We start from the raw sequence: 15,229 nt of genomic DNA on the forward strand, positions 1-15,229 counted from the left end.
AAGTGCAATCTAATTACTGTCTCTTCTCCTCGTTAAGGCCGGCATAGCCCGCACCCTGGAGATGACTGAATACATAAATAAGTAGGTCTGAGCCCTTCTCAGCTTATTCAGGTTTCCCTCAATAAATATGTATTCAGGGAAATTTCTAAGAAACGTAATATTATGTCTCTTCAGAATTGTTCGAGTCTATTGGGAAAATAAATATTGAAGCGGCTCATCAGATGTGTTCCGCTCGCTAGCTTCGAATTCAAGCCCTATGTCCTTTCACCATCGAGGAAAAGGCATCAGAGGGGAAGGGAGTCTTTCCCACCGCCCTGCCTGGCACACACGCTGGCTGGGAAAGGATGCCCTTTCTGCCCCTTTCCTGGGCTCTCAGCAGCTGTGTCCGGTTCCAGCTGCCAATCCCAGCACCTCAGCTGCCCAGCTGGGGGACCTTGGGAAGACGCTTCTCCTACCTGGATCTTGGTGTCCTCTTCTCCTGGGGACTGCGAGCCTCCTACGGCAGCTCAGACTTCTAAAAACTTCTGCTTGACTGTGCTGGCCTCTGTCTGCCGACTCTTTACCTTGCCACGGCCACCTTCAGGGCTCAATGACGTCTGCTTTCTCAACCCAGAGAGAGCCCTGTGAGGGGTTTCACAGGTGGGGCCCAGGTTTCTGACCCTCTGAGCCCCCAGCCTCCACTGCGCTGATTCCACTCCCCCCTCCTTGGCCGCCTCCAAAGTTGACATAGTACCGTCTCTACAAGCATCTTCTGAAGACCGTAAAAAGGAAAAACTTAAAAGCTCCCATTTAGAGAAATTGGCTGGAAAGTTTGAACCACAGGCTCCTTCAGACATGATTATCCAAACATAATTTGCATAAACATCATAATTTTTGCCAATAGCATAATAAAACAGGTAGAGGGCTGCTAAGTGATCAAGGGAGAAATGCTTCAAACATCACTGCCTGTTCCCATCTCGCCTTTTAAGTGAATCACTTGTTGCCAAAATCTAACGAGGAGCAAGGAAGCAGAGGGAGAGGGGTTGGTTTTGCACTGTTTGCACAAAACCAACCCATGCCCAGTTAGCCAAGTGTCCACCGCAGGGCACAGCCCTCTTCCAGGTGCCACATGGACCATCAGGGTGAATTTAACACAGCTGAAGCAGAGGTGTGTAATTCCAAGTGGCCTGGCCAGGAGACTGGTACCAGGTTGTTCTGTGGGCAGTGAGGCCACGGGTGTGGGAAACCTCCCCTGACAAGGGGCCTTTGGGAATGAAGGCGCCGTTGCCTCACCCAGAACCCTGTGGCCTCATCAAAGAAAAGCTGGAAGAGATGAAATCATTACAATGAAATCTCTTCACTTTATAGACAGTGAAACCGAGGCCCATGACATCTGTGATGTACTTGGGGTCGTGCAGGAATCAGTGCTGAGGGCCTGATCTGAGCTCAGACTCTGGCTACGGCTGGGACTTGACTGTGCCCTGGGAGTGGATAGGGAGTGCTACCTAGGATCCCAGTACCTGTTATCTATTGACGCATTCCAACCATCCAAACACTTGGTGGCTTAAAGCAATACCAGTATTACATTGGTATTATTTCTTCTAATGCTGAGGGCAGATGGGCCCAGCTGGGCCATTCTACTCCATGTGGTTTAGCCGAGGCCACTCCCACGGCTGCATTCGGAGGAGAGCTCACGTGGGGCTGGAATGTCCGAGGTGGCTTCTCCACCTCCTCCGTGGGGCCTCTCCTCATTCATCAGGCAGAAGCAGAAGCCGCCAGGCCTGTAAAGGCAAGTGTTGAACTAGCGTAGCATCACTTCCAACACTTGCTGTTGGTGGAGATCCCATGGGAAACCCAGCATCCATGTGGGTGGAGACTATACCAGAGGGAGCCTACCAGGAGGCAGGGGGTACAGGGGCTGCCAGTTCAACAGTCAGCCCACCCCCGCCCCTCCTGGGAAATGCCCCACCCTGAGGCCAGCTGCAGCCCAAGCACTGACCTGGCCGCCCACCGACCCCTGACCACAAACTGAGCCTGTGTCCTGGCCCCCAGATGAACCGGGTCCACGGCTGCCATTGAGACCTGCTCTGCCCAGTCCCTCAGGAGTAGGGCGAGCGTGAACAATGAGAATCCAAGAAAAGATAGGGGGAACTTTAATCTCACAAAGGACTTTGTCAGAGGTGGCCAGAGAGGAAACAGGCTACCTCAGGAAGGAGTGATGTCCTTGTCACAGGAGGTATGTAAGGACAGTTGAAATGGCCACTTAGCAGAGTTCTATGAGTGTGTGCGGGGTCGGGAGAGAACGTGGGGACCTGTAGATCCCTGCACAGATCCTGACAGGGCAGAGGAACCCGTAGCTCTAAAATTCCTTCCCCAGCCCTGAGCTCCAGGCCAGAAAACTATAGCGGGGGAGCCCACGGACCAGAGATCTAGCAGCTGGGACCAGGAAAGGGCACTGGACCAGTTTTCATCCAGCCTCTGCCCTTGAATCACTATGACCAGATGATCTTCCAATCAATTACCCACAGAGTAATAATCCATTAACAGTAATCAATTCCCCATGCCAGAGTAACAATTTACAAATTCAAATCACTTGCAATCCCCTGTCTTCCCCACAGCAAATCCCAAACCCCTCAGCTCTTCCCAGACTGATATGGCCTTGACCCTACCTACTGTCCTGCCCTGGTCACTGCCCCTCACTCCCTGGGCTCCAATCACAAGGGAAAGAATTAACATTCCCCAAACTCCAAGACCTCCCTTGTGTTACAAACATCTACATCAGGTTCTAATTCCTAGGATGGTCTTTTTCTCTTTCGAGGCAGAGTAGGGTGGGCAGAGAGATGGGAGAATCCATAGTAGGGAGTAGTACCCTAGAGGAGTCAAGGAAAGCAGCACAGACATCTAATAATTATGGAAAGTCCAAACTTTTATGTGCCTCCTATGTACTAGACATTGTTCTAAGAACTTTACATGCAATATTTTAGGTAATCCACATAATAACCCTATGAGCTAGCAGCTATTTTTATCCCCATTTTATGGGTAGGAAAACTGAGGCTCAAGGAGATGAAGTATCTTACCACGCTCAAACACAGGCTCACATGCATGTATGACTGAGAACACTTTACACCTTCTCTGTCCTCACACTTATTATGCCCTTTTCTTTATCCTCCCACTTAGCTGAGTCCTTAAAATGGTCTCCTCTTCATTGAGAAAATATTTCTTCTTTTTTAAAATTTATTCAAAAATATTTATTGAGTGTCTATTATGTTTTCTTGTGTGCAGAATCACTCCTGACTCATCCTTGACTCGCAGCATCAAAAGTAGGCCTTGTACTAAGCAAGAGTTTGGTAGAAATTTGTTGGATGGATGGAGAGATAGATAGTTGCATGCTAGACGGATGTATGGTAGGATAGATGAATGGATGGTTGGGTGGTTGGATGGATGGTTGGGTGGATGGATAAATGGGTGGGTGGGTGGATGAATGATGGATGGGTACATCATGGATGCACGTCTGGGTTAACAGTTCAGAAAACATACAGAGGAAGATGGACAGAGGATGGATGGATGGAGGGTGGATAGGTGGCTGGATGGGGGAAGATGGATGGATGAACGCATGGATAGATGAATGCATAGATGGATGGTGGATGGATGGTGGGGGATGGATGGGTAGATAGATGGATGGGTGAATGTCTTCATGAAACTCCAGTTTGATTACACTGATTGAGAAACCAATCTTTAATGCCCAGAAGCCCCCAGCTGATCCCTTCCCAACCTCAACTAGCCTTTCCCTCTGTTCCAAGAATAGATGGGATTTTCCCGACCCATCGCCAAGTTCCCACGGGGGCCATTTGTTTTAAGCGTCCAGGACAGCTCTGTGGTGGTGCAATTAGCCCTCGTCAGCAGCCACTGTAACCGGACTGTAATTTCCAGACTGTTGGGCGGTAATTGCACACGAGCAGCTCGGCGAGGCTCTGCACCTATAATGACAAGCTGAGCCTTTTCCTTTCTCCATACTGCTCCAAATGCCAACAAGCAGGTGAGCTCCTGATGCCATATTAGCGTGTGGCGATTTTCATTACTAAATGACTCCAGGGCTGTCCAAATGAGGAGAGCAATTAGGCCGATCAGGGGAAGACAAAGCATCCCTTGCTGAGCGTAATGATGACACAGGCAGAATCCCTCTGGCCTGAGGCAGAGTGTGAAATCAGAGCCCCGGGCTCCACTGTGGTGCAAATCAGCCACGCTCAGCTCGTCCCTTTTACCTACCCTGGCCATCCATCACTGTCCCCGGGGCCTCAGCGCCCACAGAGAAGAAACAACCAGTATTTCCATGTAATTAGAAGAAACTGCATATCCAATACCCCTTACTGAGATTAGTAGTTATTAGTAGGGTGGACGCTTTCCAAGAAAAATGTTAGTCATTGAAGAGGAGTTAAATAACTGAGAATTATTTGCTGAAAAGTGTATGCTCCTCAGTACAGCAATTAAGATTCTCCTTGATTTCATTTGTGCCTCTGGCTTTAGCCATCGAATTCCATCCACAGTTTTTGCCAAGACACCACGCGCTGTCATGCCTCTGGGTGTTTGCACATGCTGTCCCATCTGCCTAGAATGCTCTTTCCTTCATCTGCCAGACCCTCTAATGTGTCACCCACTGACGCTCAGCTTAACCATCAAAGCCCCCACGGCCCCCCGAGTTATTGCTGTGCCTGTGCTCTTCTCTAAACCATTTCTACTTTTCACACCACACTGTTAATTTGGGGTTTGCCTGCATGCCTCCGCCACTAGACTAAGATATATCTCCGACTCTCTAGCACCCAGAAATCTGAGATTGTCCCAGACAAAGAACCATAATCCAACCTGCCTCCTGTTTTTGTAAATAACATTTTACTGGGACATGGCCGCATACTTTGTTTACATGCTCTGTACAGCTGCTTTCTCACCACAAAGGCAGAGTTTAGTAGTTGCATGGCCTGCAAAACCGAAAAATATTTGCAATCTGGACCTAACTGAAAATGCTTGCCCACCCCTGGTCCAGGATGAGACACATCCAGCCCGTCGCTGTACAGGTGGGACGTAATCTTGAGCAGAGATGAGAAATGGCTCTCCCAAGGTCACAGCTGGATTGAAGCAGAGCTGCGGCCAAGAGCCAGGCCTCTGACCCTCTTGGCAATATAGCACCCTCCCAAGGCCTGGGGTTGAATAGCACTCCTCCCCTCTGGAAGACCCTCCTCTCTGGCCTGGGAATGAGAAACTTGGGAATCCAGAGACCAGCACAGAGGGCACCCCTGAAAATATAGGAGCTGGCCAGGCCTTGAGTCTCATGCGCCCAAGGAATCCCATACACAAAGGTTCTGGGGCGTGAAACAGCCTGCTATGAGGAGTGGGCAGACATACAGGACTGAAACAGTGAGAATCCAGACACTGTGGTCGATGAAGGGTAAGTGAATTTAACCTCTTTAAGCCTCAGTTTCCTCATCTGTCCGATCGGGCTGAAAACAGTTACCTTAGGAGATAATTGTGCAAGATGACAGAAAGGGTTAGACAAGGTGTATAAAAAAGCCAGCACTAGGCAGGTCCTCAGGGTTCCTTCCTGTGTGGTGCTGACTTGAAGGGACCTCACGTTAGCTCCCAGCGCTACCTGCTCTGTGCCTATGGCCTGCTGACCTGCCACATAACGAGCTTGTCCCAAGCAGGTGTGCCAGCCCAGCTCAGAGCCAGTGCCTTCCTGAGTCTCTGGGGCTCACTGTCTCCCCATCTCTCCAAGGCTCGGGGCAGAGACTCACTAAGTGGTGGTTCCCCTTGTGGCACATACCTCGCCCGTGCCAGGCTGATAGAGTCCAGTTAGACGTGTCTCTCAGGGCCCTTGCATCTGACAGATTTCCAGCTGTATGCAGGTAGAGTGGCCTTTGCTCTACTTAGATCCTTTCACTAACTGGGTAGACTTGAGTTATTTAACTTCTCTGAGCCCCCAGTGCCCTCCTCTGTAAAATGGGGAAATACAATCAGCCTGGCTGGATGATCTGAGGATGAAGTGAGCTAACGGATGTAAAGTGACTGGTCCCAAGTGGTCTCTCCATTCATGGCCTTATGACTGAGCGCAATTCATTGCTTCACCCACAGGCAGACAGCTGAGAGCAGCACGTGTGTCCCCCGTTCCTCCTCCTCTTTCTCATCCCATTCCTCCCAGCCCTATTGAGAGGTTTTTCTTCCTGCCACCCTGCTTTTCTTCTCCTTCCTGCCCATCCTCTGAGCCGAATGCTCACAGGCCCAGGCCAGGTCTCAGCCAGCGAGCTCTTTCAGGAAATGGCTGGTCCAGCCTCAAGGGGCAGACCTCGGGGAGGGTCCAGGAGGGGGATTCCCAGGACCCGACAAGGAGAATGTCTAGGGCTCACCATAAGCCTCCTTAGTCAATTCTGAACCACCTTCCACCTCCCACATGGTCCTTCCCACACCCCTCTTTCCCATTTCCCACTTCGCAAGAATAATAAGTGTATTAACACCTTCCCTTCTTTCTGCTTTTGTTGTCATATCTTTAACTTTTTACATATGTTTTAAACGATGCTTAAAATGTTATCATTTTGTTTTAAACAGTCAGTTGTCTTTTCTCAGAATTATGAGAGTAAAACATTAGCTGTGCTCTTTCCCTCCTGGCGACGCAAGTTTCCATCAGGTAACTTCCCATCATTTCTTTTCAGCCTGGAGAACACCCTTTATCAGATCTTCTGTATGTCTGCCGGCAAAACCTTCTCTCAGCTTTCATTTGTCTAAAAATGACTCCATTTCATCCTCATTTTTAAAGGATATTTCACTGAATATAGATAGTAAAACTGCCTGGGTTGACAGGTTGGGTCTTTTTTTCTTTTCTTTAATCACTTTAATGATATTGTTCCTTTGTCTTTTGGCCTCCACTCTTTCTGAGAAGTCCGTGGTAGTTCTAATTATTGTTACCCTATATGGAATGTGTCTTTTTTCCTCTGGCTCCTCTCAAGATTTTCTCTACATTTAGTTTTGAGTGGTCTGACTATGATATGGGTAAGTGTGAATTTATTTTTCTTAGGAGTCTCTAAACTTTTTGATCCTGTAAGTCTATACTTTTCTCTTTTTTAAATCAAATTTGGGAAACTTTCAGCTATTTATTTCTTCATATATTATTCCTGACCAATTATCATTATAGTCTCCTTCTAGAACTTCTATCACCAGTGTGTTAGATTATTTGAAATTGTCCTGTGCCCTTTCAAGGCTCTGTTCATTTTTCTTCATTCTCCTGTCTGCTCTCTCCAACTGGATCATTTCTAGTGATCTGTCTTCAGACTCACATATTTATTCGTCCATCACCTCTAGCCTGCTATTAAACCCATCCAATGAATATTTTACTTCAATTACTATAATTTTTAGAATTTCTAGAATTTTCATTTAGTTCTTTTTAATTTCCATTTCTCTGATGAAATTCTCTATCTGTTGACTCATTAAGGCTCATTTTCCTTTAGTCTTTTGAACGTATTTATACAGCTGATTTAAAGATTTTGCTAATATTTTAAAGATATTTACATCTAATACCGGGACCTCTCAGAGTAAGTTTCTATTAGTTGAGTTTTTTCTTGACTATAGGTCCCATTTTCCTGTTGTTGTTTTTTTTGTGTGTGTGAGTGAATTCCTGGCCCACAGGCCATCTCCAGTCTCAGTGCCCTGCAGGTCACAGAGGTCCATCCCCTACACACTGGTATCTCCATTTAATTTCTAGCCTATAGAAATTATTACAGTGTTTTTAATAATGCTGGTCCTATCAAAAACAAGACAAAATTCCATTTGTACTTACATGGCGTTTATATTTTAACTCTTTGCGTATGTTTAAAAAGTGGAGGGCACTTCTCTGGTGGCGCAGTGGTTAAGAAAACGCCTGCCAATCAGGAGACACGGGTTCGATCCCTGGTCTGGGAAGATCCCACATGTCGCGGAGCAACTAAGCCCGTGTGCCACAGCTGCTGAGCCTGCGAGACACAACTACTGAGCCTGCATGTCACAACTACTGAAGCTCGCGTGCCTAGAGCCTGTGCTCTGCAACAAGAGAAGCCACTGCAATGAGAAGCCTGCGCACCGCAACGAAGAGTAGCTCCCGCTCGCTGCAACTAGAGAAAGCCCACTCACAGCAACAAAGACCCAACGCAGCCATAAATAAATAAATAAATAAATAAATGTATTAAAAAAAAAAAAAAAAAGAGTGGCTCAGGAAGGCTCCAGTGTGTGCTGATTCCAGCACCGTGACCAAAAGTCAAAAGCATGTTTAAAATACTTACAGCTATTAAAAGAAAATGGCATGGGCTTTTGGAAGTAGTGAGTTGCTCCCACTGCAAGTGTTTAAGGAAAACTTCTAGGCCCATCTGTTGGGAGTGTCACAGAGGGGAATTTCTACATGTTGAGAGGGCTAGAGCAGATGAGCCCTAAGGATTTGTTCAAACATATAACTTATTCAACACGAAAGTACCCATCACAGAGCTAGCACACGACAGATGCTTGCAAAGCAGGCAATAACATATACCATTATTATTACAGCCAAACTCAGCTCATCACAGCCCGGTCTATTGTGGCCTCTCCTCTGGGTAATATTTACCTTTAAGCAGCTAAAAGCTTCAGTCCCAGAGCCCAGGCTTGAAAACTGCTCCACCATTTCAGAATAGAAAAGAAAATGTTTCTCAGCTGAAAACCATATTTGCTGGTTACGAAAATGATTCAGAGCATTTCTTTTTTAACATTTCTGTATTGATTCCCAGCCTTCTTGTTTTATTGTACAATAGCAGGTCCTGGGACAGAGGATATATTACCGCACAAATGTAAAAGAATCTCTTCCCAGGGCATTGCCTGCATACCAAGTGCTGTGCCCCCCTCGGATTCCCAGTTTAAAACAATGGCAGCAAGTGTTCAAGAAAGCATCCAGGTTCCCTTTCTCTGGGGCCAGTGTCGTGGGGCTCAGAAAGCCCACCTGGACCACAGCAGAGGTCTGCTTGTTTGGGTCCCACCCCGGTGGGGCTGACTGTGGATGGAGTGAGTGCAGGCCCTGCCCTGGGGAGGAACAGGGGGGCCTCCAGTATGATTGGAGCCAGTGGATCGTCACCATCATCGCCCCTTAACGGGACTCGTGTGGCCCCCTCTGGCAGACACCAGGAAGGGGTCCTAATTGTCTTCTTGGTGAAACCTCACGTTCCCCTCCCCCCACCCTGTCCAAGCATAACTAAATGACTGAGTAATGGCCCCATAAACGACCATCTGATTAGCCTGCTCCCACGGGGAGGGATACACGGACGGGCAGTGCGCGCCGGGCTCGAGCACAGGGACCCCCATCCATCTCTGTCACTGGGGGTGCCCACGCTCATTTGTCAGGCCCTGACGGGAGCTCTCGTCGGTGGAACGGGAGTTACAACGGGTCTCTTTGTTCTGTACGCACGTGGAGGACCCAGCTGCCTCCTTCTCCTGCCAGCAAGGGGGAAGTCGTTCTGCAAAGCCAGGCGGGGGTCTTTAGGTGAAGAAAGAGGGCAGGGGCTTCCGAAAGGGGAGGGGCCTGCAGACTTGGCGACAGAAGGAGGCTTTGCAGAGCGGGAAGGCAGCGATGAGAAGTCCCCGGGACGCTGGTACTCTCTCACTTAAGCTGCAAAAGGGTCCACTCGCCTTCTCACAGCCGCCCCCCACCCCAACAGGAAGGGAGCAGCCTGCGCCCCCTCCCCCAGCCCCTGGAGCGAGGTGGAGGCAGGGGAGCAACGGGGGGGGGGGGGAAAGCAAGCAGCTGGCCCCCCTTGTGCACCCTTCAGAGGTGGGCACCGCCGGCCCAGGGATTGCCCCTAATCACCACTCCTCCCCGCGCCCCACTGACGCCCTGAGAACCTGGCGAGGGTGCTGGAGCCATGGCGCGAGGATCTGCTGCTTTCACCAAGGGTCATCCCGGCCCTCTGCAAGCAAGAAAACCGTCCCCCCACCCCCCCGCCCAGGCCCAAACCTCCCTGGGGTGAGCTGCCTGGGGGCTTCCCCGCACAGGCAGAAAATCTGCTTTGCCCGTTTCTTTGTTTGTTTGTTTGTTTTTTCTCCATATGGAATCCTGTTGAGGAAAGGACTCCCAGGCTGGCCCAGGCTGAGTAGAGATGAGATCAGGCCTGATCCCCCGGCCTCTGTATCAGGTTTCCCACCTGGGAGCACTCAGGTGAAAGAAGAAATGTGTCCTAGATCCAGAAGCAAAAGAGAGTAGAAACAACTTCAAACGATAAGGAATACGCAAACCCCTGGATGCAGTAAAGAACTGGGCCTCAGTTTTCCTTGCCCATAAAATGGGGATAATATTTCTTACCCTCCCCTCTCGAGTGACTGTTCTCAAGATCTAGAGAGCCCACCTATGAAAGTGTGGGACACAGTGTGGGCCTTACAGAAGATGAGCAGGGCCATGTGGGTCTGGGAAGGACCCAGAAGCAAGTTTGTTTCCAGCTGGAAATCAGCCTTTCTCCAGGAGGCTGACGCCTGCTGCACCTGGATCTGGGGGGCGGGGCACTTGCTGTCAAGTCACCATGTTTTGGGTTTGCTCAGAGGCAAACCAGGAGACCAAAGCAGACAGGAGGCTGGCTGAGTGTCCCCTGGAAACAAAGGAGTCATATCCCAACCCTGACAAAGCCCCGACCTGGGCATAGGCCTAGACCCAACCTTGCCCCCTCATACACTGAGCTCCGACCCTGTTCCCAATGTTGACCTTGGATTGACATCTGACCTTCGGCACAACTGAGCCCTGATCCTGGCTGTGGACACAATTCTGTGTCTTCCCATCCTTCTCCCAAAACCTGCTCTGGCCCCAAGGGGCCTGGGTGAGACTGCAGACGATTCTATGAAGCCCATTTCTTGTCGTGGGGTCGGAGGAGGCATAGATACAAACATTTTCAAAACCAGGAAGTCCTGTCCCACCTCCCACGGGCCGGAAGTGGGGAGTGTTGGCAATGATGTCCCCCACCTTAGTCGCTTCCATCTCCTTTCACAGGAATACAGATTTCATTGCCGTTTACTTATGTTCCCAATTAAAGTGAAAAAATATCAGCCCATCGGAGAGAGGACGGTAGACCCAGGCCTGCAGCCCAGCAATCAGAATCCACGGGCTTCTGGTGGATTTGGTCCTGTTTTACCCCTTCCAGCGAGTACCTCCCAGTGTTCCTGGAGATTCCCCAGCCACAGAGGACCCTTCAGGTCACTTTGCGGAGATGCCATTCTGGGTCTGCTTCTCCAGATTTGGTCACTGCCCCTGGGTTACAATTTGTGATTCCACCTCCACTGCCTCCTGCTTCTGCCCGACACTGACCCCAAGCCCTTCTGAACATCCCCGCTGACTTCATGCCTTTCTCCCTGCCAGGGAGAGTCACATACCAGATGTTCCTTTGCGTCCTGCTGGCCGAGCTCAGGATCCTAGCCGCCATCGCCAGGGCCAGGCTGGCTGACCACTGGGCCTTTGTGGTCTGGACTCTCCAACCCAAACATCTGCTTGTGGGCTGGCAGGGCTGGCTCAAGTCCTCCCGGGTGCGGGGTCTGGAGAGGAAGCACGTTTCTCCTTGGTCCAACTGCCGTTGGGTCAAGGGACGATCAAGCTCAGGGTACAGGGTGCTACCAGGGGGGCCAAAAGCAGGAACTCAGGGAAGAGAGGCCGGAACCCAAGTAGGTCCCCAAGCCAGGCCTGGCAGCTGGACAGAAATAGGATTAGAGGGAGAGCAAGCCGAGGACAGGAAGAGGGGTATCCAGGACCTTGGCCATGATCCTAGGGATGTGGGATTCTGCAGTAGGCCTGGCACCTGCACTAATAACAAGCACCCCAGTGATACCTGCATCCCAGCCAGGTTTGGGAGTAACATGGCACTAAACTCGAGTCAGACAGCCATGTTCCTCTGCCCCAACTCCACTAGGCCCCCATTTTGCTCAGAGTGAAGGTCAAGGTCTTTGCAGTGGTCTGCAAGGCTCTGTGGCACCTGGCCCTCACTTACAGGCTGACCTCACCTACTACCACTAACTCCTCCCTAACTCTGGCCTCCTTTCTGTCTCCCAAGACATGCCAAGCCTCTACTCAGTAGGGCCTGTGTACAGGGCTTTCCTTCAGCCTGGCTCACTCTCTCTCTCCAGGTAGCCACATGGCTAATTCCTTCACCTTCTTTAAGACTTTGTCCAAATGTTACCTTCTCAGGGAAGTCTCCCCTGACCACTATACTTCAGCTGCAAGCCAAGACACCCCCCTTCCCAACCTCCAGGCACTCCTGACCCCCCCTTACTCAGCTCAACTCTCTTTCTTCCCACAGCGTCTGTCCTTCCAGCATACTGCGTGACTGATTGATTCATTATGTTTATCAGCTGTCTATCTCCTCCAATAGAACATACGCTCAGGGGAGCAGGAAGCCTTCTCACTGACATATCCAAGTGCCTGGCACATGGCAGGCACTTCATAAATATTTGTTGGATAAATGAACCAACCTGGGCTCTAGAGTTAAACAAACTTAGGTTCAGATCTTCTGTCTGCGACTTGTGACTCTGTGACTTTGCTTTAGTCACTTCTTGCCTCTACACCTCAGTTTCCACAGCTGTAAAATGGGGATTGTGTTATCTAGCACCACAGGGTTGTTGTGAGGACCCAGTGGGACAGTGCAGGGAATGAATGGCAGCTCCTGTTGTTATGACGACTGTGTGTTAATACCCGCGTGGTCAGGATGCCACGCGGATGCAGCTACATCCGCAGCCAGCTCTCCGCGGAGGAGGCCGTGCGGGCGCAGCTGGCCACCCTCCACCTGTGCCCAGAGAGGGGGTTGTGGACCGGGCATCTGCAAGGTCCCTGAAATGCGGCCTGGAAGGAAGGGGAATTCTCAGGCATCACAGGCTGTAACTCCAGTGCACGGGGCTGGATTCTAAGGCCGGCGTTCAGAAGCACAGTTTCACGTGAATGGACTCTCCACAGAGAGGAAATGATTTTAATCAGCTGAAGGAACACGAAGGTCATACATCTTCCGTTGTTTAAGCGAAGAATTCATCTCAGGAGTGTGGCGGTGAGGCAGTGAAGAGAGGAAAGCCGGGGCAGATTTAAATGTTGAAGAGAGAATTCTCCATAAAATAACTGAACAGGGCTGTGGGCCCAGACAGCGCTGGTCGTCATAGTTCCATGTGTGCCCTTCTCAGCGATGCGAACACGCCGTAGTGATAAAAACCACTACAACGCCCTTTACAGATTACAAAACGCTTCCATATCCATTGTCTCATTTAATTCTCGTAAAAACCATCTGAGATCAGCATTATTCGCTCTGTGTATCACCCACCGGGCGACCGGGAGTCACAGACATGCTGCTGAAATGGCCTTCGACACAGCACGGAGTCTTCATTAGCCGGTTCACGATAAGCTTTACGTTTCTGTACTTCTTTTTAACCTTTTTATTGATGCATGGCATACACACAGAAAAGTGCCTGATGGGGTTCAGGACGCGCTACCCCCAAACGTGGCACGTTGGCATATGGGATATTTTAAGCTGAAGGAGTTTGAGAAAAATGGCAGAAGCCAGAGAAGGTCACTCTGACCTTCTCCCCCACCTGTTTCTTCTCTGAAACAGGTCATGAAGCCTGCATGCGAGAGGTGCCCTCCCAATACCTGGAGGAAAGCAGCATCCTTATTCTTACAGAGGGATGCGGAGAAGCATCCTGACAGACAGACCTTGCTAAGTTGCCCCCAGTTGCCTACTCTAACCTCATGCTCCTAACCTTACCATAGGCTCCCTGACTGCCCATTCTTCATCAAAACCAGCATAATACTCAGTTCTCTCTGAGTTTTCATTTCCTCGTGAAGCCTCTCATGTCAGGTAAAACTTACGTTAAATAAATGTGTATGCTTTTCTTCTGTTAATCTGTTCTTGTCAGTTTAATTTTCAGACCAGCCAGGGACCCTAAGAGGTTCAAAGAAAACTTCTTCCTCCCCTACACGCCCAAATATATAATGAATTTTCACTAAGGAAACACAGCTGCATCAGGAATAGAACACTGCCAGCAACTCTGCCTGTTTCTCCCCAGTCACACCCTCCTTTTCCCCAAAGGTAACCTGGCATCTGTCATCATAGACTAGTTCTGCCTATGCCTTCACATTCTATAAATGCAATCGTTCAGGACCATTCTTCCCCTCAACATTATGTTTGTTACATGTGGCTAGAGTTCATTCATTTCCACTGCTGTGTACTCCATTGTCTGAACATCACAAAAATTGATCCTTTCCCTTGTTGATGGACATTTGAGTGGTTTACGTTGGTTATACATCTAGGAGTGGAATTTCTGTGTCATGGTGTAGTGGACTCTGTTTAAATTCAGTTTTGCAAGTAGTTTAGAAAGTAGCTTTCCAGAGTAGCTACATAAATGGACACTCCAACCATAGTATAAGAGTTTTGCTTGCTCTGTGTCTTCACCAACACTTTGTACTGTCTCTTAAATTTCAGACTTGCTGATGGGTGTGTAATGGCATCTCATTGTGATTTTAATTTGCAATTCCCTGATTAATAAGGCTGAGCTCCTTTTCAAATGCTTATTGGCCATTGGGACAGCCTCTTTGATCCAGCAGCTGTTTAAGTATTCTGTCCATTTTGTTCATTTGCATTTTTCTTATTGATTTGGATGAGTCATTTATATATTCTGAAAATGAATCCTTTGTTGGAAATATAAATTACCGATAGGAGGGTTGAGAAGATTTTCTTTTATCCCAGAGGATTGTCCCATGAAATTCTACCTTTCCCATAAACGAAATTCTCTGGTGTACTTGAGTCTATTTCTGGATTCTCTATTGTCTCATCCACCTGCCTACTCCTTCTCCAGTATCAAACCGCTTTAATTGCCGAGTTTCAGATGTTTTAGTATCTAATCAAGCTGGTCCCACTTCAGCAGTCTTTTTTTCTCAGAATTTTCCCAGTTAGTTTTGCAGGTTTTTTTCCCAGATAAACTTTGGTTTTATTTCACTGGATTAAAAAAAATCCTGCAAAAGTTTAGCTGGAATTTCACTGATCAATTTACTTTGAGATCATGCTCCCCTGCGATGTTGAATATTATTACTACCCAACAGCAAAGACTTGCTTCTGATTTGATGTGACCTTCTGTATGTCTCTCAACAGAGGTTAGAGTCTTTTTCACAGGGATACTGATCGACTCAGGGTAAATATATAGCCAAATGTTTTGCACTTTTCTAGATTTTTTATAATATTTATATATAATATAATTTTTTATAATA

Source organism: Balaenoptera borealis (genome assembly GCF_965194805.1).
Source record: "Balaenoptera borealis genome assembly, chromosome: 20".
Lineage (NCBI taxonomy): Eukaryota > Metazoa > Chordata > Mammalia > Artiodactyla > Balaenopteridae > Balaenoptera > Balaenoptera borealis.